The 25864-nt window shown below is 37.6% G+C and overlaps 1 protein-coding gene across 1 annotated transcript in view; it reads left to right on the forward strand.

Annotated features, from left to right (window-relative positions):
• The window catches only part of AK5 (adenylate kinase 5), a 243505-nt gene that overhangs the window by 44696 nt on the left and 172945 nt on the right, over positions 1–25864 (forward strand). The window lies entirely within an intron of this gene.

A 25864-nucleotide genomic window follows, 5' to 3' on the forward strand; every position in this document is an offset into this window, starting at 1 on the left:
TGGCTTTTTTGGGGTGTAGTAGCAATGAAAATCTCACGCATTTTGACCTAAGCTTTGCCTTTATTAAGCCATGATGATAAAAAAAAAATCATTTTAGTTTAGCTGATTTTCACAAATGATGATACATTTTAAGCTTGGCTAGAATCTATAGCCCCCAAATAAAAAGTATTTTGAAATAACTATTTGGGAAATTTTAAACAATACTTGCCCAGTTTCTCGACTCTTCTGTCTCTGGAAATCTAATAAAACTGATAGGCTTATAAACACACAGTTGACATGCTGTTATAGTAGATTTAAATTGTAACTTAGGCTTTGTTTATTATAATGTACTAAATAAAGAAATGAGATTCTGACTGCACAAAAAAATTTTCCTAAGGGTTTGATTTGTCATAAAGAAGTGATAACATGTCGAGATGGGAGGCATTAATCTTTCTGCTCTATTTTATACAATGCAAATATTAATGTTTCCCTAAATGTTTAGTTAGTTTTGTGATTAATGAAATTCAGTGTGCCAGTGAAGGATGATGCTGAATCATTAGTTAATACAGTTTTTTGAGTCTAGGACATTAGATGTGAAGGTTCAGCTAAATTTATGATCCCCACAACATCAGATTCAAGTATGAAAACACAGAGGAGACAAAGAGGATCATAGGCCATCTGAAGAAAGCACTTTATGCAAGAGGACACTAAAACCATAGCAGCTCCATGACAGCTGGGTGGTGGCAGACCTTGGCAGAATCCTCCTCTCAGCCCTGGGCCCCTTCCCACCAGACCAAAGATTCTTGTCTTGTGTTGCTATGAGCCTCCATGGAGAATCTGATGAAAGTGATGTATGCCTATCCCAATAAAATGCACATAAGACACTTTAAAGAAAATTTAGGTTAACCAGCCGAAGCCCATTCACAGAGCTCCTGTGACCTAACAATTCCTTGGTTAAAACTCTCTTAGACCTGAAAGAGGCAGTCTCGACATTTGAATAATAATTTCTTTGCAGTCTTTTTAGCATTATAAAAAAAAATTTATTACGATTTGCTCTTTGAGTCAAATTTGTCATGTAAGAGAGTTGTAAATCTGATGTGAAAATTGTTTGCAATACCCGAGTTTCATTTTTTGCTCTAAAACAAACATAGAGTTACAGGAAATGGTTGGAAAAATCAGGGTGGATGTTTCTGTGGCTATTTTTTGTTGGGGTTATCGTTTGCTTTTTTCACCAATTACCAATGCAGACTTATGCATTATGTCATAAAAAAAAAATTTACCCTACAGACCAAACCCCAACTGCAAGGTGCAGAGCCAGATTTTAATTGATGATTGCAAGGCTTAAAGGTATTACCAGAGTGTCCCGATTACTCCCTGCTTGTCACGTTCATCATCACAAGCAGAGCAGATTTCCCCAATGAATGCAGAGTGGGGATTGTTAATTTACTAATATTTTGCATGGAGGTGAAATGCCATTGCCTCTAATTGAGGGAGTCAATAACAACGTGGATGACAGCCTGTAACCTTACTGCTAAAACCAGATGAGCTTTAAGATAAATACCTCTAATTACTGGGAGAAAACTTGCCTTGGAAAGTCACCCTTTAGAAAGAAACAAATACAAACACAGGCTGAGCTCTGGGGAATATAATTTGAAAAATAGTCTGAGAAAGGAGCATATACTGCATCCTGAAACACATGTCCTCTTTCTGGATCATAGTTGACTTTGGGAATTGAAATATATGTGGTAGCACTTCTGCTTTTAAAGATGAGTTAAATAACAAAAATGATCATCCTTATTAACCATAAGCATGTTAAGATTTTAATAAAAATCTAGGGGTTATTAGATCAAACCCAAATTTTTCCTTTTCTCTGTAGTTTTTTTTTCCTTTTGCTTCTACCTGCTCCTCCTAAATGATTAATTTATTGATTCAATAAATATTTATTGAGAGTCAAGGGATACTCTGCTTGGTGCTAGGGGTGCAAACCTAATAAGCAAAGGGTAAGGATTTTCTAGGTATTCACCTGCCAGGTACATAGTAAGCGCCCAGTAAACAAATGAAGCTCACAGTCTGTGGGGAAAAAAATATTAAACAATGAGTTATTAAGTATGATGACTGTTGAGTTATTAGGTGTGATGACTGTGATGAGTTATTAAGGTGAGAATGTGCACGGTGCCCTCACAGATGACATGCACTGTGTTAGGGATTGGAATTCCCTGTAATGAAAAGAACAGACTCTTCTCCCAGTGGAGAGTAGGGTTAACCATTTATGTCCACGGAAGGTTCTTAAGGATCACAGAGACCATGTCCCCCTTCAATCCAGTTGAGAAACTTCATCTTCGTGCTCCTCTTCCCTAGGGCTTTGGAGTCTGAAACCTCTCCCTTGGAATCTCAGCTCCACTTACATTTAATAATTTCATGATGCCCCACAAGGTACTAACCTCTAGGACTTGGTCTCTTTATCTATAAATTGGAGACGATGTTACCTACTTCATAACATTGTTGTGCTGGTGACATGAGAAAAATGTATGTACCGTGGTCTCTGGTTCAGATTCCAGCTGCACCACCTACCACCTGTGTGATTTCCTGCAGGTTACTTACTTGCTCTGTGACTCACATGCCTTACCTGTAAAATGGGTATAATCATCAATCCTTACCTCAGTGTGACTGTGAGGATTAAATGGATGAATAGTGCCTGGAACATTGCAAGGGTAATTTACGTGATTGATAGCATTTTATATTTTTTGTATCTCTTTCTGTCTCTTTCTTCCCCCTCTAATCCTCATATTTTGGAACCTACAATTACTACTAACAATATTGTGCTCTTTGAAGGAACTCTGTTGCCTTTTCTTCAATAGATGGTTATTGAAGAAATACAAAATGAATAATTTAGGTTTTAAAATTTTCACGCCAAATTCATTTTTTTAAAGGGTCTGCTAATCAGTTATAAAATAGGCTGTGTGTTTTCTTTAACTTCTATATTTTCCCTGTAATTGTTGACCTAAATAACAAACAGAGAGAAGATCTCTAAAAGAAAATGATATTTATTCAGGAATGGGCATTGCAAAGAGAATACATGTGCCATAGTAAACTGTGTGTGTATTGAGAGAGGTAAAGGAAAACAAAAGGGTTTTAAAAGAAAACTGATGGAGGATTACATAATTGTTTTAGGATAATTATCCTTGGCTGCAAGGATCAATAACAACGGTAAAGCCAGTCCAAAGTTAGATAGACAATTGCTGAGCGGATGTCCTCACAGCAGTATTTTTTGTGTAAGGTTGCGATGGCCTTTTGTGCAAGGTTGTGGATTTGCAGAGTGCTTTGTGATAATTCTTGTTATCAGGCATAAATGCATGAGAACTCCTCCTTCATGGCCTCCCCCTGGCTCTGTTTGTCAGGGGGTTTTTAACACAAGCAACTCTATTTTGATTCTGAAAACTTTCACATTGTCAGGCTATATAATGGTTGTGTCTGAATAATGCAGATGAACTGTAACAGAAGTCAGTCCAATTTTTTTTCTTCTTTTTTGTTTCATCATTGACTGTGTTGGCAGATTTGACTGAAGAACAAACTTAGTTTCACTGAAGAGAAAACTTAATCAAAATAACCAGGAAAAATATGCTATTGCCTGAATGCTATATCTTATTGATATGGTTCCCACCCTTGGGCCTCTTAATTTTTTTTGTCTTTTATTATATAGTACATGTCTATACATAGCCATGTGTGCAAGTATTAGTTAAAATATATGAAATTGTAAGGCTATACTATATACTAGATTAGGAACTTCTTCATAAAATCTTCTCAGACATGTTTATGTTATTTTAAATTTCTCATGATGTCTTTTACAGCTGTATGCTTGTAATTAAAGATTAGGATGCTGTGAGTTCCCAGAGTCTGCCAGAAGATTTCCCCTGAAGTTTGTTTGAGTATTATTGGGACTACGAAAGCTACTTATTTAGTGTTACTGAGTAAGCTGTGCTTTATGACATTTTGGAGCACTTGGACTTGATGAAACTGTATAATTCAAGAGCAATAATTTTCCTTTTATAGATTTTTTTAAAGCCTCAATAAAATATCTGTTTAGTGATAACTTTTTATCTTTATTTTTAAAGATTTTTAAAACTAGTCTTTGTTTTAATCATTCTTATCAAGTTGGAACCCTTTTTTAAAGAAATAGCATTAAATACAGGTCAAGTCTTTGTAAGTTTGATGAACTCTTTAAAAAAATGCAACTTTATTTTTAAAGAAGAGCATCCTTTAAAATGCTTAAAAACAATAGGGCAAGGTGTAATGTTTGTTATTTTCCAAAATGCATTGAAAGCTTTGTGCCATTGTATGTTCCATTCAGCCAGAAAAACATGCAGCTCACCAGGGAAATGGTTGCACACTTGTGTGCATTGAACAAATGCTACTTAATATGGGGGATAATCAGTGAAAGTCCGCAATTAGCTTTAGACTGTGAAGTAAGCAAATGTCATTTTCCTTCTGGACTTTTTGTAGGAAGAAGCAAGAGAAGCATAACTTAAAACAAGAAGTAAACTGGATGAATGAAGAGGCCTACTAATTCATACCCAGATTTACCAACAGGATCTCTTCAGCCAGGAAAGGTGTAGGCTGAAAAATGTTAACGTCAGGATTATTTCTTGTTCACCGACACCAATTTTTCTGGAGAAGTGGGCAAGGAACTATAGCAAGGCCACTCTGGCATATAGCAAGGCCGCACAGACCAGTGATTCCCTATGCTTAAGAGATCAGAAAAAACATTTTTTTAAATGAGGCTAAGATGAAGTTGGCTTTTTTAATTATACAAACTGAGGGCATTAGGAAAAAGAACCATCACTATTGTCATTGTTTGAAAGGGATACTTTTAACACAAAAAAATTGGGAATGATATAACTCCAAATAAAGTCTCTAAAAGAATCTGTTTGGCTTTCAGAAAAACTCCCATTCCCCTTATTTTTCTCATTTTGCTGTGGTTTAGGGAGCCCTTCACCACAGACTTTCATCACTGCTGGAAAACCACTGACATACAGGACACGCTATTGTTCATTCACCCAACATTGTCCCTGAACCCAAGATAACCCCATTTGCACTACAATTGCTTAATCTGCCTCCTATCACTGTCTTCAAATTTGAGAATCCTCCCGTTATATATTGCAATATTACCATTGAAACTATGTCTTTCCCATCCCATCAGACACTTCTACCCAAAGGAAAAATGAACAGGAATAGAAAAAGTCAATTTAGACAGAACTGCTGAACAATTATTTAATTAACTTCAAGTTTCATCAAAATCAATGCTAACATTTAAAATACAAGTACATTTATCCCTAAACTCCAAATGCACAGCCATCAGTTAATTATCACCATCTCCACTAGCCTTACTGCACAGGGTGGGAGAAATGCGGGGGGTTGGGGGGAACCTTGGGAAGAAAAGAAATATCTAAACAGCGTAAACCCTCAAGAGATTCAGCAACCCTCCTAAACATAAGAAAGGTAAAGAAAACACTTGATAACAGTTTTCCAAACAAATCCATTCCCCTAAAATTACTAGGAAAATTCTACCTTTACCTCTCAATAAGTAAGAGGTTGATGAATTTCTAATACGTAATATAGCGAAACTGTATTTCCTTTAGGTACCATTGCTTATTATATATCCTGTTTGAACATCCATTGTCATATAAACAAAAGGTCCCACTAATTCCTATTTGGTGAGGCTAGTAACTAAGTCAGAAAATAGTCAAGGAGGAATTTTCAAAGGTTAATAAAAAGGAAAGGCCATGGAGGTATTCTGGAAGATATTTACTTGGGTGACAATGATGTATATGTGCACCTGGATATCTGGCCCTCTAAATTGTTTTTCAGTTGTCCAGAGTATTTTCTAATTAAGTAAATAGTACTTTCTGGCATGAAACCTGATACTGATCGAACCTGCATGTCAAGAGCCCAGATGTAACATGAGAAGTAGGCATTTTTGACTTGAATAAAGAGCAGCTTATGAGGAATCGCGTTCTCTGGACAGCAAGCATTTATCAAATTCTCCTGTGCAGAGCTGGCAAGATGGTGCTGCCCTTGGAAAAGTACTGTTGCTTACATACAGAGGGTACTGTCTCTGTGGATTACTCAGTGCTACCTATTTAATTTACCTATTTACATAGGTCTTGGTAATCCTGGTTTAAAAATATCCAGAACCAAATTGAAAAGAGAATCTGATTCTTTTCATAAACTGTCATTATTGTGGGCTCCAAAAACTAAAATACTATGATCCCAGTTTCATTTTCTGACCTTATGTATAGAAGGGAAGATAAAAGCATTGAGAAAGAAAGACATTTGGTCACAAACTGGCAACCCACATATTGCAAAGTAACATCTACAGTCCTGTGGGATAGATTATGCTGGTTCCTAAACAGCATCAAAACAACAGGGAGAACAAGCAGATACCATATTTACAGCTCATTCTGGCATCCTGTCTTTGTAACAAGCAAATGCCCTGACTCACAACTTTCCTATACCCAAAACTCACTCAGCATCAGTCGTATTCACACTCTGTAGGGCAGAGAGCAAACCAAATGACTCAGCGAATCCATCTCCTTTCAAAGCTGGAAATTGTTGCGGATTATATGGCAGCCCTATTGACAACTCCTGATGATAAGAACTCTCTACCAACAGAGGCTGTATTCTTATTGTGATGTTTTATACAGGTGTTTACAGGAAAAATAAGGAGGAATTTAAAGAATGAACACATTCTTCCCCAAAAGGATGTAAAATATTTTTCTATTGATTTTGTTATTACAAATACCCATAAAATAGAGTCCAAAAAGCCACAAGAACGACTTTGTAATCATCTTAAGTATAAATCAGGGCCGTCACATGATAACCAGGAAACAAATGATATGGACAAAAAATCAAGATAATATTCAAGTGAACACATTTGGAAGATTTACATTAAGACAATTCCAGTTCCAAGAACTGTTACTGGCAGATCTATCTAAAAATACTTCAGTTAAGCTCAGCGCTATTTCTGTAGCACTGGCTTTCACACAGCTTGACTTTGTAATTTTTTTCAAGTAAGGGAAAACAATTAGTAAATAATTGGCAGCTGAATATCATGCCATACAAACAGCTTCCTATAAATTCCTATTTCAACTCTACAGTTCCAGACAGAAACACGCGCGCGCACACACACACACACACACACACACACACACACACACACACACACACACACACTTTCAGCTGATTGATTCTCCAGGAGACATTCTGTGATCAGAACAAATAATTTTGACTGTAGTGTCACTGAACATTCCAGACTTCCAGAAGTAGGTTTTCATTTACTTTAAAATGTTATACTGAGACTTATTGGGAAAATGAGTAAGAAAATAATATTTTTCATAAAGTTTTTGTACTAAATTTCTTTCATATTTAAGTCCAAGCTAATTGGAATTGATCAATATCTTTAAAAGAGATGGTACTATAGTTTATTTTATTTTATTATTTATTTATTTATTTTTTGTCTTTTTCGTGACCAGTACTCAGCCAGTGAGCACACCGGCCATTCCTATATAGGATCCAAACCCGCGGCGGGAGCTTCCAGTGCCGCACTCTCCCGAGTGCACCACGGGGGTCGGCCCAAATTGGTACTATAGTTAAGTGACCCCTCCCCACCACCACCACCACTATACACACACACAAAAAGAAAAGAAATAGGCATTTAAGTCTTGCCAGTCAGGAAAATACAAAAAAAAAAAAATGTGAATAAAAGGTTCCTTGAAAAACAACGGCTAACAGGGACTGGCCAGTTAGCTCAGTTGGTTAGAGCTTGATGTTATAACACCAAGGTCAAGGGTTTGGATCCCCTTACCAGCCAGATGCCAAAAAAGAAAAACAATGGCTAACAGTTCCTGAGTGCTTAGTAAGAGTGTGCCTGTACTATTCAAAATGCTTCACATATGGTAGCTCATTATTTCTCACCATATCTCCATGAGGCAGGTATTATTAGCATCTCCATTTTGTAAATGAGAAAACTAAAGCACATGAAAGGGTAGCTTGCCAGGATCCCAAGAGCAAAGCAGCCTGGTCCAAGACCCAGGCCACTGACCAGAGGCTATACTTGTGACTGCTGTGTTGTCCCTTCATTAAAACCAGACACTTATGCACTCTGAATCATGAAGAGAAAGCCCGATAACTGCTTTCTCCAGGCATTTTTAATTTGATAAGCATCTCTATTCTGCTCTAATCTCTTCATTTCTATTTTTCAGAAAAGAATAAATGAGAAAATTAATTCTGTTGGTACATTACATTGAAAGGTTTTTTAAAAAGTAATTTTTACTAGGTAAAATAATTAAGATAACTCATAAAATTGATTAATCTGATCACACATACAAGCAAGGAAATTTTACTACAAACGGTCAGTTGTTGGGCCTTGTATTTTTGTTTATCTGTACTACTGACCATCTTCTTACCTTCCTTGCTCGGTTTTACAAATCAAATGTAACCATGGCTTCAGATCTGCTGTAGGCAAACCTTGTCCTTATTTACTTTGAGTCTTACAGTTCGTCTTCCTCATATGACAGTTGTTTTATAGTCATTCATTCAAACAGTTTTATGGAGTGGCTGTGTATTCATAGTGCCCTTCTCAACAACTATCTGCTGACATGCCAGATAATAACACTTTCCCACATACTTGGTACCACACTGGGCACTACAGGGACTACAGGGAGGATGTGGAGCTAGATCCTGCCTTCGTGGAGTTTGTGATGCAGGCACACTGATAATGTGAACATAAATAACTTGAACATGGCACAGGAAGGGGCAAGTGCCACCACGGAGAGATATAATAGGCCAGGAAGAGTCAAGGGCAGAGGAGTGATTTCCTCCTGGGAAGATTGGGGAAGGCTCTACCGGAAACACTGACCCTTGAGAGGCAGGCAAGAGTTGGAGCCCAGTGATGGGAGAGAAGGGCATTTTAGGCAGATACAGGATGTGGACTGTATAACAGGGAGTAGTGACGACTAAAAATGAGGGGGACAGATGTCCGGGATGAAACAGGAAGGTGCTGAAGTGCTAGGTTAAGGAGAAGGGTTATTCTATTGGCAGGGGCCAGCTTTAAAGGCTCTGAGGAAGGGAGTGACATAACTAGAAATATTAAGCTGGTAGCTGTGTGTAAACAGTGAATGGAGGAAGCGTCTGGAAGGGATTTGATAAGGGCCTGAACTGGTGGCTGTGTGACAGAAGGCTTCACTTGTCTGTAGGGCAGGATTTACAACCATCTGGAACTAGCTGCAAACATGGGAGTAACAGAAAAAGTGTTCTGAGGACAAATAGCACTCATAAGTCACCTGCATATGAGATGTAGCATAAATTCAACCATTCTGACATCCCATTTGGATAAAGTTTACGGCAGATTTAAAAGGAATAGCAATAGGAAAGGAAAAGTAGTGTAATTAAGGACTCTGACAAGCTAAAGCATTGTAAAGTGACATTAAAATTCAAACAAAGGGAAAGCAGAATCAGTTGAATCACCAGTTATATTGTTTCAAAATAATTCATTGAGTAAGTAAATTAATGAATTAAGTCAAACATTATAGATATATCTGGAACTATTTATTTTCATGATAGACAGCCCTATACATCTTTTATCTGTGAGGACATAATTCCATTACATCAGTTATCACCAAAATAAACAGTGTGTGTTGTTGGGATGTGTTTCATTTCAAGCAACAAAATAGCTGAATAGCTGTGATTTAAACAAACAGGTTTATTTGACTTGTGTAAAAATAAGCACAAAAATGGATGATCCAGGGCTGGAGCAATGACTAAATGGTGTTGTCAAGCATCCAGGCTCCTTCTATGTTCCTGTTCCACCATCTTTAATGTTTTTTCATTGTGACAAGATGGCAGCTGCTGCTCTAGTCATCAAATCCACATTCCACACAGGACAAAGGTGTGAGGGCAAAGGGCTGGGAAGCCACAGCTATTGCCCTTCATTAAGAAAGCAAAAGCTTTCCCTAGACAGCCCCCACCATCCATTGACTCGAACTTAGGTCTTATTGGTCACATAGGGGTCACGTGTTCTCCTCTGCCTTCAAGGGAAGCTGCAAATGGAGTATTTAGCTTCCCAGCCTCTGATCCAAGCAGAGGAAGGCAAAGGAGAAAGAAGCTAGAATAAATGTTGAGTGAGCAAACCTACAATAAACACTACAAGGTAAAAAAAAAAATTTAATGCACTTTTTTCTTTTTAAAAAGATATGATAAAATACTTTTGCAAGTAATTCCATCAAAAAATGGTTAAAATAGGGCCGAGCCTGTGGCGCACTCGGGAGAGTGTGGCGCTGGGAGTGCAGCGATGCTCCCACCGCGGGTTCGGATCCTATATAGGAATGGCCGGTGCACTCACTGACTGAGTACCGGTCACGAAAAAAAGACAAAAAAAAAAAAAAAAAAAATGGTTAAAATAGAAAATGTGCTTAATAATAATAGCTGCTTTTCGGTAAGCATGTTTAATATGCCAGATTCTTTATGCACTTTATATCTAATTCTCACAATAGTCCTTTAAGGTTAATGATGAAAACAGAGGCTCAGAGAGGTTCAGGAACATGTCATAAATCCCAGAGCTAGTAAATAAGTGTGCTGAGGTTTGAAATAGGTTCTGTCCCACCCACCCCTTTCAAAACACTCAGAAAAGATATTGATAATGCCATATTAGTGTGACCCACAAGATGTTGCTGACTGAGAAGCAACAATACCTGTTAAAGGGTAAACTGAGGCACAATAAAATTTTTAAAGACTTTATTTAAGCAAAGAATGATTCATGAATTGGGCATCTTCAATCTCGAAGTGGGTTGGGGGCCATACAGTGAAGGCTTTTATAGGACAACCATGGAAGTAAAGAAAATATTTGGTTACACTTGCCTTATGTGGTCTACCCTGCTGGAAAATCTCTAGTTATATAAGTTATTTGGCGCCTTCTGATTGGTTAGCCTTAAGTTTCATTTTCCTTTAATATAGGCATTTACAAGGAAAAGTCCAAGTTAAGTTTTGTTTATGTTTGCAAATCAAGCAAGGTTAAGGGCACTAATGAGGCCTAATTGGCTTTGTCTGCTCAGGGATTCTTCAGGCCTAATCTCCATTTTAATTTACATACCTAACTATAATGATTACAAGAGAGAAAATAATAATTCTAAGAGAATGGAGAAGAACTAACATATCATATCAAGTGCTGTGCCAGCTGCTTTACAAATTGTTACATCTCTCAGTCACTCAATCCTGTAAGGTAGGTATGAAAATTATTTAGTGCCTTATATGCACCAGGTATTTTTACTCAGCTTATCTCTTTTCAGATAAACACAAGAGCTTGCTGTCCTTCCTCAGTTAAATCCTAAGCTGCACAACCTGACTCTCGCCTCACCCACCCCATGTCTCACTGTGACATTGTTCTCTGTTCCTGGCCTGACCTGCTCCACCCTCTTAACTGCTGTTGTCTTCTCCGCCACGATGGGTTTCTGTCTTCTGTCATTTCGCCTCCCTCCCAGCCACCATCCTGAAGGCTCTTACCCAGGCACTGCCCCAAGGATGGTGTCTCCACCTAGTTTAACCTGACATGGCAGGTGCGACACAGGCAGATATGCAGACATGCCCCTGCTTCGAAGGAGCCCACAGAGAAAGGGGAGGAGAGGAGGAAAATGAGTGGCCTCACTGCACCCAACCATTGTTATGATAGAAGGATGTATCAGGGCCTACACGGTGGAGTGAATTGCACCTGCCATCTCCATGATAGCTTCTGTAGGACTTGATGAACTCAGACACTCTGGCACAGAGGTTACTCCAAGCATTCAAAGAAGTCATCAGGCACCAGAAATTTCTGAGTGAAGAGTCATAGTCATTACCAAGTTCAGTTGGAAATGAAAATAGGTGAACAGAAAAGACAGAATCAAAGGCTGAACAGCCAGGAAAGGAGTGGGGAAATAGAAATTTCATCTTAACAATTCTATTATCTTGTCGATTCCCCCCTCCCTAATTAAAGAATTTAATTTAGCATAGTATAAAATAAACTTGAGATCTCATTCATCATTTTTTAGGCAATTATTTCGAGATTTCTCACTAATGGGGGGTACTCAAAGATTAGTAAAGATGTTGATATGGGAGACTGATAGAGTTTGGATACGTTGTCCCCACCAAAACTCATGTGGAAATCTGATCCCCAATGTGGCAGTGTTTGAAGCTGTTTGAGTCATGGGGGCGGATCCCTCATGAATGGATTAATGCTCTCCCTGGGGGGTGAGGGTTCTGAGTGAAATTTCACTCTGTTAGATTCTGCGAGAGCTGGTTGTTTAAAGACACTCGCACCTCCCCTCTCTCTCTCTTGATTCCTCTCACCATGTGATCTGCTTGTACCCTCTGGCTGCCTGCCACTTTCCACCACGAGTAGAAACAGCTTGAGGCTGGTGCCAAGTGCAGCTGTCCCAGTATCGTAAGCCAGATAAACCTCTGTTCTTTATAAAAGACCCAGTCTCAGGTGTTCTATTATAGCAACACAAAATGGACTAAAACGGGCTTTCAGAGCTCCTATATGAAATAACAACTCTAAATTTAAAAGGATGTCTGTAGAAAGGAAGCCTGAATGTGTATAAGTTGCAAGCGTGATGTAAGCTATTCTCTTCAGTAACCTGCTTAGCAGGGACTGTGTAGCTAGTACTGTGCCAGGCGCACAGTGGGTGCTTAAAAATATTTGTTGACTTAATGCATAAATTGAGTCGAGCTATGTGAATTCCTAGTAATAAATTGAATGTGAACAAAAACTTTAGACTTCATTCATTCGGATTGGATAAGTAGCTTTTCAGTAATGTTTTAACCTCTGGCTTTCAAAAATTCATGCTTTCCACTGTGGTCTGGCCCCGAACCATTGCCAATTCACAGGTTATTTGAAGGTGTCAGCAACTGTGAGAGATTTCTCAGAAGATACCAGAGTGTTGTTTCAGACAATTTCCACAACTGCTGTCAAATTCAGGATCAAGGAGGAAAAATAAAAATAATGGATTTTTTTGTTTAAAAAAAATCTTGTCTTTTCAGAAAGTTTAATCTGAAAATGTCAAGTGCACAGTGAGATATGATTTTTCCTCTATTCTGAAATTTCTGCTTAAAAATCCGAATAAAGCTATCACTATCACTTGATATATACTTGATAATACTTATTTTTAGTTTTTCTACCAAGACTTTAGAGTTTATATGTCCATGACAAATTAATTCTGGCAGAATTCCAAAAAGATGATATGATCCCTTACAACTGAATGATTAATACAGCAGTAATTTCCAACTAAAGCCTGCTGTCTCAGATCTCGTAAAGCCTTCGGTGAAATCCTTTTGGTGCTATGAGCTTACTTCTGATTGTCTCTTCATCTCATCAATTCAGTCTGAATTGCTAAAACACTGAAATTTTATATTAGCAATATCAACCAATGAATTTCCTAAAATTGCTTGGGTAGGCAATTCCATTATGGTACTGCTGTACTCCATATTCTGTGAAATGATAACCCCAATTTAAATTGTAAGAGAAGAGAAGAAACGTAAGAACCTTCAGTTATTTCAGATTATCTTCTGTTACTTGTAGTTGTTCAAAGATGGTGTTTTTTCAGCTAGGGACCGTGGCCCAGGCTTTTCTCTCTGCAGTCCTGATCAACTCCATCACTCTGCCTTGACCATGCTGGGCTGTCATATTTGAGATGGCTTCTTCTGAGAAGCCACTCCAATGGGGACAGATGCCCTACCTCTGAGTTCCCACAATACCGCTTCATCCATTCATGGCAGTTATTATGCTATTTTATAATTCTACTACTTCCTTGTGATTCTGCTATCTTTCTACTATAATTCTACTGTCTTTATGATTACACTACTTTCTTCTTTATAATTCTACTGTCACCTTCAATGTTTTATTTACAGCACTTGGCTTGAAGCCCATAAGTTCACCTCCTAAGTGAATAGACCATATTAATGGGTTGTCAATTATATGGTGCATATACATATATATGCACTTAATATATATAGGGAAAGAAAGATCAAAAACAAAGCTAAAAAAGATGTTTCAGCTTAAAAACCTTTTTTCACATCTCTGCAGTTGATCCCAGGTAACACCTTTTAAGATTTCTAGTCTTTACATTGCCGTAAGCATGCTTTGTTTTCCTTTTAAATCTTAGATCTCTTGGTTCAAAATTTAAGGCTTAAATTGCACATAAAATTTTGATTTTTTTTTTTTTGTTTTACACTTTCATAAAAAATTCTTCGAATAGTGCAGATTTTAAAAATAATGTACAATGTCACTGAAACAAAAGCTCCATGAAGGAAAGTATTTTGATTGATTTCTTTACCATTTTATCCCAAACCCCTAGAATGTTGCCTGGCACATAGTAGGTACTCAATAAACATCTGTTGAGTGAAACATAGATTTAAACCAATACTCTAATCACATTCTGAATTTGGAAACATAAAAGAGAAGACTATTAAAAAAAAAGAAAAAAAGAAAAAAGAATATGACCAGGCAAGTGAAAGCAGCACCATGTATCAAAGGAGAAAACCTGGAACAGTGATTAAAAATGCAGAAGTCAGAGGAAAACAGATCATGGTTCTAGGCCATTCACCAACTCCTGACCTTGCACAAGTTACTGAAATTCTCAGGGCCTCAGTCCTACCACCAGAAAACTGAATCTCATAATACCTACCTCATAGGTAGACTGAGGACTGAGTGAGGAAAGGTAATTAAAGCATACAGTGTAGTGCCCAGCACAGAAAAAACACCCATCAGGCACAGTGATTTTTCTTATTTTGATGGTCTTGTGCCAACCCCCACCCTGTACTAACCAGAGACACTGTTAGTACTATAGCAACCACATTCCCTGTGAACTTTGTCAGCCCAATTCTTTCATTATATTGGAATTCTGACAAGAGAGAGATTCCTATATTCCAGTGACATTTTTTAAATTTTAGGAAAGTGGCTTCTGCAGCTCCTATGAAATGATGAACTGAGAAAATTGAACACAGCTTAACAGTCACAAGAAGCATTGCCAAACCTGTCACCAGCTATAAAAGCCCCTTAGAAGCTATTTTATGGGCTCTTAGTGTTGACTTTTCTCTCTTCTCCTTTCTTCCTCCAATTTTGCTTTCACTCTCTTTGATTTTTTTTCACTTTTCTTCCTTTCTGAGGATGGTTTCATTAGACACCAAGAATGTTGGGTAGGGCTGCCAATTTCATAATTTGTTCATGCTTGTTGTATTAGTCTGTTTCTGTTGCTTATAACAAAATACCTGGAACTGGGTACTTTGTAAGAAAACAAAATTTATGGCTTACAGTTCCAGAGGCTGGGAAGTCCAAAGTCCAGAACACATGAAACCCATGGCAGTGGTGACAGTGACCCAGGAGTCTCACAAGGCAGAAAACGGCAGAGCAGAGAGAGACTAACCTCTCAGGTACTCTTCTTTTAAAGCCCTGTGAACCACACCCATGACCACCATTGTTAATCCATTCACTACAGCATGGTCCCTCAATCTAATCACCTCTTCAAGGCTCCCCTTTTAATTACCGTAATAAGATTTCTCACCCTCAACAGTTACAGCAGGGATTTAAGCTTCAGTGAGGTTGGGAGCAGGGGGACGTCCAATCTACAGCACCTGTGTTATTCAGAAACCCTGCTCAATTTCTAATATATTCAAAGAAACCCCATGCTGGCGAAATGCTGAAAGGGACTCACTGATAAATATGACATTAAGCAAAATGTAGTGTGGTGTGGTGGGCCAGAGGCTGACTTTGAGGTCACGAAGACCAGGGTTTGAATCCTGGCAAGTTTCTTAACCTCTCTAAGCTGAAGTATCCTCATCTGTAAAATGAGGATGGGGATAATTGATTTTCAAGATTAATTAAGGATTAGAGATAATATGTATGAAGTATTCATATCACATGCATGACTAAATAAATGATATCTGTGGTTATTAGTGTAATCCATAGCCCATGCCTCAAAACAATTAGAAACAAGTCTAATCAAAATATGTGCTAAATAATAATAGCTTATATTTGTCAAGCAGTTCACTGTGCTGGACAACATCATGCGAATGTTTTAGGAAGATAATACATGCCTGGCGATAAATTCTCTTCTAGCCCATGCTCAATCTGAGGTATATCCATTCAAAGTCATGGGTTCCATGAGAAACCTGAAATCCAGTTCTGAAAGCCACTCATTACTTTTCAAAATAACTAAATCAGGAGACAACACCAACAGCTACTTATTTTAATAGAGACATTTTTCAGAAGAAATGTCAACCACAAATCTGTCTTGGCAGATGCATGCCATGTTATTTTCTGTCATTTTACTTCTCAACATTGGCAGGTGGGAGCTGCCGGAAGGATGAGCAGCTTTCAAGTTTTTATCAAGAGGAGAAATGGAGTCTGTTTACTTCTGGTTTTAATTCTTTTTGTGTTAAAAATCTTATGCCTCCTTTTTAAAACAAGGAATATTTATGGAGATGTTGTGCGTGTGTGTGTGTGTGTGTGCAGGTGTCAGTGTGTGTGCGTATGCGTGGGTGGGTGTTGGAGGTGACGAATGCAGAGGAGTATAAGGAGAAAGTAAAAATTATCCATTATTCAGCAATCCAGAAATAACCACTGTTAACATTTTGAGTCTTTTCTCATGCAGTGTTTTTCTATGATATTTTGATGATATGGTAGTTGAAATGATATCCTACTCTGCTTTAAAATTTTTTTCGACTTAAAATCATATCATGAGACATTGGTTGGGCAATTTTTTTACCCTCTTGAAGCCTCAACTGTAATGACCATTGTTTCTACATCACAGAATTGGTATGAGGCTCAAATTAGAAAATATGTGACAGTGCTTTGTAAGTCCCTTATAGAGCACACAAACAAAATTATTATTTATTTTGATCCCTATGTCTTGGAGAGTCAAAGGTTCATACTTACCAAGTATCCACAGAGCCCTCTGCAGATCACTTTGAGGATCCAGAAAAGACCGAAGACAACTCCTGAACCCAGACAGTTTAGTCTGATGCCAGAAATGAAGCTAAAACATGAAAACATTAGAGAAAAGGAGAGGGTTAAGCTCTCCTTTCAATTACAAATAGAACTTTGCCTTAATTATTTAAAAAGCGTTCTCAGATCTTGAACTCCTTCTATCCTTGGCTCTTTCCATTTTAAAATGAGTCATGCTTCAGAGAATTATTTTTTTTTACCTCAGACACAATTATAATTTTACCCACACTAATATGATTTGCCAATTGAATAGTAAATTTCCTATCCCCTCAAAAAAAAAAGAAAGAAAAGGCCTATTTTTGTGAACTCAGATTATTTATAATTGTGGGCTTAAACTGAAATCAGTGTTTTTATTGAGGGGAAAAAACTCCCTAAATGCAAAAAGAAAGAAAGATATAGAATCAGAGAGCCCCTTAAGAGTCTATTAATTTATGTTGTAGAAAAAAATTGAAACTATTTCTTTTTGCCAGAAGCATTATAAGGGGTATTTTTGCATAATCAACATATTGCTATGGAAAATTCCTATGTTTGGTTATGCCTGGAAGGTGGAATGATTTTTATCTTTTTTCTTATCTTTTTCTATAAATGTGTCTACTATAACATATATTCTGGTGACAGTCCGAAAAAAATGAATAAAAATTATTAGAAACTGTGTGTTCTTGAAGATCAAAAATAACAGTTAAGTCAGCCAGTTTAAATAAATGAGAAATGGGAAAATTTAGTTCAAATAAACATAATCCAGCAATGTGATATCTACAGGAAACCAATAAAATATTTTCCATAAGGGAAAAGTGCATACTGAGCCTATTTGAGCTTTTTATAAAACCTTTTCCCAGATAATTCACTAGCTTGACTTCACATTATTTATCTGGTTTCATGGTATGTCAGACAACTGTCAAATTCAGTGATGATGTTTTTTTCTCCCTCCTTGAAATCTACCAGGAATTAAAGACATCAAAAGTTGTCCAAAAGTAAACAAGTTTGTCAGAACAGGAATTAAATTAATAGGCCAAGGGATGGATCTTGGGTTAGCTGTGGCTCAGGAAAAGATTTGTAATGGGACCAAGTAGAGTTTGGCAAGATTTAGAAGAAGATGCAAAAATAACACAGGGAAAAAAAAGGTCAAATGAAGTAGTCAGCACAGGGACAGAGTGATGGATTTTCTTAAGGCCCAGCCCATAGGAGGCACTAGGTTGTTTTCCAATTTTTAATTCAATATGTACGTGCTGTCACTGGTGAATAGATTGTAATTGAGTAATATTGCCTAGAGAGTACTAAAGACTGAGTAAAAGCAACGTCCGAAGGCTGGCAGAGGAAGACGAGTCAAGGAGGTGAAGAGAAGATGGTCAAAGATGTGAGAGAAAAGAAGAATTGGGAGTCACAGATGCTAAATTAAAATTGTTCCAGGGCAAGAGAGGAGTCCACTGTCCAAAGTCGCCTCTCTGAGAAGTCAAGCAGATGAGGACTGAAAAAAACTGTTCATTTTAACAATTGGAAGGAAGTTCATGAATTTTATTGTCCATTGCTTGTTTGGTGGATTGACAGAAACAGAAACCAGATGGGAGTAGGCAGAGAAGTGGGAGGTGAGAAAATGGAGTTGGGTGGGGAAGGTGTAGAAAACTCAAGACATCTGACTGCAAAAGAAAGGAGAAAAATAGGGCAGTAGTTAGATGGAGAAGTGGATTTGAGGGAAGAGTTTTTGGGTTGTTTGTGTGTTGGTTTGTTTTGGTTTTATATCACATTGGTTTTGTTTTAGGGAGGGAGAGACTTGAGCATGCCTCATGCTGGTAGAAGGAACACATTTGAGAGGTAGAGACTGGCTGAATCTGTGACTTTAAGAGGCCTTATGTAAAAGTCTAGAATAGATCAAAACCAGCAACTCAACTAATTTCAACAAACATATGTTGTCCTCATAGGCCAGGGATCAAAAAGGAGCAAGACAAATTCTCTGCCTTTTAGAAGCTACAGTTTGATGGAAACTTACTCATAGAAAGGATATTCAGGAAAGGGGCAGGAAGCCACATAATTAATGCCTGTCAAAATAAAGTCTAGAAGAAAATTACCAGAAAAATGAGAAAGACCAATGCAAGCCCATAAGCCAATATAAACTGTTTCCTCTAGCCGGCTCTCTTTAATGTTCTCCAAACATGCCATTCCAGTTTACCCTCCCAAACTTTGCTTCTCTTGCTTGAGATTCCTTTTCTCTTCCGTTCCACCTTCTGGATCCTGTTTTTTGCTATTGTTGGTTATTTCACTGTTGCTTTGGGTTCCTTCACCCCCCATGGATTTGTCACCCCACTTCCCCTGGGTGATGGAGACGCAAAGGATTACTCAAAGCCCATCTCTTCTGAGCAGTGAGAAGCCCCAAAGAGGTCAACTTCCCAGGCAGCCTCCAGTGAGAGGCAGCCCTTCCTTGGGAAATTAACGCCGAATTGGGGTTCTCTTCCTGCATTTATTTTTCAGACTAGGAAGTTACATGAAGAGACATAGGTTGGGTTCTAGTTTAACAGTATAGGCTGGTAACTTTCAGTGAAACAAGCCAGATGACATTCCAGTAAGGCAATTAAGTGGTCCTATCGACAACAGTTTGATCTTAGCAAACATCCCTTCCTATAACAATTTCTCAGTATCTTTACATAACAATCAGTAACTAGTCTGTCTTTGAGCCAGCAACCTGCTGTGCCACAATCCTTATCTTGCAACAGAGACTTATAGCCTCTGCTATAAGGGAAATTTCCAGTCCTCTGCAAGGTTAATATTTGAAACTGCAAGACTTTGGAAAACCAGGCCCTGTGAAGTACATATGCTTTTAGTATATTCCACATTTCACCTCTTTTCCCTGAGGAAAATCTCCTCTGTTTCCAAATTCCCTTACTGCTTAACACTTGTACCACACATTTCAGTTCTTGAGTATTTACTGGGAGGCAGTGTGGTATAGTACTCCCCCCTTATCCACAGGGACACCTTCCAAGACCCCTTGTGGATGCCTGAAACTTCGGATAGTACCAAACCTATATACACTATGTTTTTTCCTCTACATACATACCTATGCTAAATTTTAATTTATAAATTAGGCACAGTAAGAGATTAAGAATGATAACTAATAATGAAATGGAACAATTATACCAATATGCCTGCTGCACTGCTTTTGCACTTTGAGGTCATTATTAAGTAAAATAAGGGTTACTTGAACAACAAGCACTGTGATACCATGACAGTTGATCTGATAACTGAGATGGCTACTAAGTGACAAATGGGCGAGTAGCATCTCCATGGAGATGCTGGACAAAAAGATGATTCGTGGTCTGGGCATGGCAAGGCAGGGTAGGACTGTGCAAGATTTCATCATGCTACTCAGAATGGTGACAATTTAAAACTTATGAATTGTTTATTTCTGGAGTTTTCCACTTAATACTTTCAGACCATGGTTGACCTCAGGTAACTGAAACCACCAATAAGGGGAGACTACCATATTAGAGAAAGGAGCATCAACTTTGGTCTCAAAATGACCTGGGTCAAATCTAGCTTCTATCTCTCACTACATACAGGACTTGGTAAGTCCTGTATTTAGTTTCTCAGTCTCTAGAATGGGGAAACAAATTTATCTCTGAAGGTTGCTATCAAGAGTAAATGAAATAATATATAAAGCAACTGATACAAATAATTACAGCAAAATAACAGTTCTTGACCCAGACTGTATGTGTTAGAATCCTGGCTGTGCTGTGGCATCTTTTAACCTACCTGTGCCTCATATTCCTATTCTATAAAAAAGGATCCTAACTGGTATTTACCTCAGAGAGTTGTTGAGGAAAATGGGACAATAGAGGAGAATGAGAGAATACTATACACATAAAGTGCTTAGAACAACACTAGGCACATATTAAGTACTATGTAAATGTTTGTGTTATTATTTTCTTTACTGCCATGTGTTATTACAGTTAAAGATAGTTTACTTAAAATGTTTGCTACTCACCTTCTAGCATTATTTATAATATTTCTAGTTTTCAGATAATTTCTATTCAGTGAGTACATTGTTTTAATTTTTAAAAAGTTCTTTTGCATTTTGATTTTTCTTTTTATGATGTGGTTTTTTAAAAATCGGGCTGTATCATGTATACTTCCTCAATTGTAGTTTAATACTGTAGTACTTTAAACTGCCATTATCTGCCCAAGCATATAAATTGACCTGAAATATCTCTCATGAGTTACCAGAAAGACCACTATGGCATCAATCTGATCCTTCATCATAGACTGTACTTCCTTATCCTATACTTAAATAACAAAAGATTACAAATAACTAAGAGTAATAAGGTTAAAAATTATGTGAATTACAATTTTTTTTAAAAGGTACCCCAACAGAAAATGTGCTCTAAGCAGGACATTAATAGTCAATGCACAATGCTGCCAGTATGGATCTGGCTTCACATCTCGGCACGAGGGGTGACAATCAGCTTTGCTTCTCATGAATATTCATAACCAATAAAAAAAGAGTCAATGCTTAGAAGAAATGAAAATGATCAAAACACATTATAAAAACTTTTTGCTAGTAATCAGAAAAATCAAATCAACAGTAAGGCTTTATTTTTATATGTGTCAAATTAAAAGAGATTGTTTTAAAGCATAATATTTGCTGTTGGTGGTAATGTAAATTGTTAACACCTTGAAAAGTAATTAGATAATATGAATCAAAAGGCTTAGCAATGTGCATGCCTTTTTTTTTTCTTTTTTGTGACTGGTAAGGGGATCGGAACTCTTGGCTTGGTGTCATCTGCACCGCGCTCAGCCATTGAGCGCACCGGCCATCCCTATACAGGATCCGAACCTGCAGCCTCGGCGCTCCCAGCGCCGCTGGAGCACAGCGCCACACTCTCCCGAGTGAGCCACGGGTTCAGCCCTGTGCATGCCTTTTGATCCAATAATTTTACTCCTAGAAATCTGTCCTGATGCAGTGACCATAGATAACAATATTCATCAAACACACACTCACTTCCCTGTTGATCTCATCCACCCTCATATCTATAAATTCTCTATTCACTGCTGACTCCCAAATTTATATCTGTAAGTTTGACCCCTGCCTTGAACTCTGGACTCTTATATGCAACTGCCCATTGACATCTTCACTTGGATGTCTAAAAGGCATCTCAGTCTTGACATGTACAAATTGACCTCCTGCCTCCTAGTCCCCCTCCACACACAACCCTACTCTATTCCCAGTCTTCTCCATTTCAGTTGATGGCACCTCTGTCCTAATGAAGTTTGAGCCAAAAGCTTGGTAATCTTTGACTCCTCTCTAGCCTCACATCCCACTTACAATCTGACAACAAATCTTATTGACATTTCTTCAACATATATCCAAAATACTCCTGCTTCTCACAGCCTCCACCACCACCACCCTTGTTCAAGCCACACCATCTTGCAATAGCCTCTTAACTGGTCTCCCTGCTTTCAACCTTGCCCTCCTGCACTCTAGTCACATAGCAGCCCAAGGGAACATTTTTAAAAGCTAATCAGATGATGTCACTTCCCTGTTTAAACCGTGCAGTGGTATCTCATGTCACTCAGAGTTAAAATCAAAGTTTTTACCATGGCCCAGGAGGCCCTATGTATGATATGGTATCCCTATTTCTGACCTTATCACCTCCTACTTTCCTCTTGTTTATTCCACTTCTCTCACTGTCCTCCATACTGTTCTCAGAATGCCCCAGGCACAGTTCCACCTCAGGGCCTATGCTTTTAGGGGTCCCTATATAGCTACATAGTTTGCTTCTTACTCCCTTCCAGTCTTTGTCCAAATGTTGCCTTCTCACTGAGATCTTCTTTGACTCACTATTTAAAATACAGCAGCCCTTCCCTGCATTCCTGATCCCCCTTGCCTACTTTACTTTTCTCCAGAACTTTTATTACTTTCTAATATACCATCCAATTTATTTTATTGATTGTCTACCTCTTCCCATTAGATTGTAAGCCCAGTGAAGGCAGGGATTTTGTTTGTTTGTTTGTTTTATTCATTGCTGTATCTCAATGCCCAGAATAGTGCATGGTACATGGTAGGTGTTCCATAAATACTTGTTGAATGAGTTAATTAATAAATTTAGAAGAGCAAGAAAAGGAAATAAAGTCCAACAATAGGAGAATTGTTAAATACATCATGGTACATTCAAACAATGAAATGTTTATGGACATTAAGAATCATGTTTTCAAAAACATGCAAAATTAAAAATTATCCTAAAACATACTTCTTTAATCTTGAAGGAAATATAGCAAAATCTTAACTCTGGTGTTCTCTAGGTGATAAGCTTACAAGAGATTTCTGTTATCGTTTTTGTAGTTCTCTTTTATTTCCAAATATACACATAAACATTGCTTTTATAATCAGAGTTTTTTCTCCAAAAGTCATAATACATATGGTTTTTCAAAAACTGTATAGTGGCAATAGGATCTTCATCATCATTATTGCTATTTATTAATAGTGTCAGAGGTTTTCTGTGCAAGTGCTAGGTCTTCTATATACATTATGAAGGAGACAGAATAACCAAGTTTTATAGTCAGATACAGATCCTACTTGCTCTCATCAAGCCTCCACTTGCTCATCTGTGAATTTGGCTAACAATACCCCCAGAGAATTTCTCTGCAAATTAAAGATTAGGCATGTAAAACATTTGGTCCAGTGCCTAGCACATTGTAAACCCTCAGTAATTTGTAGGTGCTATTGCCATTTTTGTTTTGGTTGTCATTATTATCTCTCATTTGTTTAACAACCTTTAATTGTAACGTGGATGAGACTATTACATTTATTGAGATGAGGGTACTTGTCTGAGTTCACATAGCACGTGAGTGGCAGATCTAGAATTCGCTCTGTTTGTCTAGATGCAAAGCCCACTTCTACTACATACACCATTCTACCTCTACCCAAGAATCGCGGTTGCAAAGTTTTACTTTTTTGCAACCAAGACTGTGGTACCAAGTTATCTGTACTCAGCTGCTTTATTTTTGACACTGCTTTGGATGAATGTGTGAACATGAGGCATATGTCTTAGAGTTAAATTATCAGGAAAGAATGTGTGGTTTTAACTGTGAGCAACCTTTAGTTTATAATCTCTTTACTCTTCAATAAGGTCAAGTCATGATGACAAGAGATTGTCACTGAGCTAAAGTGCTGATAAAATTTGCTCAGTGATTTAAAATTGGGTTTTAGCTTATACTTTTTCTAAGTGGAGGTCTTAGGTTTTTTCTCTTTCTTGAATAATTTCATTGATGCATATTAGCCTTCACCCATCATTGTTAAATGTCAGTGGTCTACGTGTGAGTAGTATCATCACACTTGAGAAATGCCAAGGCTCTGCAGCTACTTTCCGTTGGTCTTTGGTTCCAAAATTAGTTATTCTCAAGAGGACTTGTTAGGTGAATTATAGGGGGTTCTTTTTTTCTTCTGATTGAATCATGTGACAACATTTTAATAGTTATACATGCATCTCTAAATACAAGGGCACTTCAAAAAGTTCACGGAAAGATTCATATTATCTATTAATTCTATTTTTCCACAAACTTTTTGAAGTACCCTCCTATAATACATATGGAATCTTAATTTAATGATCCAGCTCCGTTTAAAAATCAAGGGTGATGATGCCTCCCTCTTTAACCAACCTTTACTGTTTGTAGTTCATGCCAAGTCTACCAAATGTTTGGTTCATGGAATTGGTGCTCATTTTCATCCTTATTAAAACCCTTACTCAAAGGAGGTTTAAAACCAGATAGTGATAAATCCAGGCTTCAAATCAAGATCTCTCTAATTCCAAGCCTGTTCTCTCTCCAATGCACAATCTCAAATGTATTCAAAAGAGTACATGTTTTAGCAAGATCTAGGGGTTTTTAAATTTTTTAATTTTTTAATTGAAACGCATTGATTGTACATATTTATGGGGTACAGAGTAACATTACAATACATGTATACAAGGTGTAGTGGTCAGATAGGGCAGTTAGCAAATTAGGAAGTGTTATATTAACAAACTGTTTTTTCTATGAAAACAGATGCTACTTTTATTTTTCCCTAATTTTCTTCTTCAAATAAATAATTTATGCCTCTCTCTTGGAATCATTCGAGTTAATATGATCTTGTGTTGTCATTTTAGTCTGTCATCATATGTATTAATCTTTGTATCTCCTGTATCAACTAATCAACAGAGTTCATTTTTACCTCTCCCATTTGTATATCTGAAGACAAAATAAAACCACACTTCCTTTTACATAATATGCAATATCGAAAAATGGTAAATGCAAATTGTTTAAGATAAGAACCTATAATATTAGAATTACTTGTATTATAAGGAAATAGTATGTTACTTGAGAAGTAATCATTACATCTTAAAGGTAGTAAACATTTAAGTAGTTTCAGGACGCACTTTGACAAAAGCATTGAGGATTAATTCGTCATAAATTATTAAAAGAAAATACACAAGTTTTGGAGTTTAGAGTGCAGCTATGTCCTTCCCCAAAACACACTTTAATGCCACTGTCAATAAATGCCATTTCCAATATGATATTTGCTATTACTATGACATAGCAGTTAGATCTGCTTTGAGAAAGCCGTATAACTTCACTATGTTGCTTTTTTCCCTCTGAAATAGCATCCAATACTGTCGGCAAAAACTTTTCTCAGCAGCTTGTGTCCTTGCAGACCGAGGCTGAAGTGGCAGGAGCTGCCGGCTGTGAGCCTGGGACTAGAGACAAGGCAGATGCCTTCTAGAGGGCTCTGGTCCCACCCTGCTGGTTCTCACCTGCTTATGCCTGTCCCAAGCAACGGGTTCACAGCTTCTGCTTTCACACTTCACCTCCAGCCCTGAGAAGAATTCCAGCAGT

This window comes from Cynocephalus volans, chromosome 8, assembly GCF_027409185.1.
Source record: "Cynocephalus volans isolate mCynVol1 chromosome 8, mCynVol1.pri, whole genome shotgun sequence".
Taxonomy (NCBI): domain Eukaryota; kingdom Metazoa; phylum Chordata; class Mammalia; order Dermoptera; family Cynocephalidae; genus Cynocephalus; species Cynocephalus volans.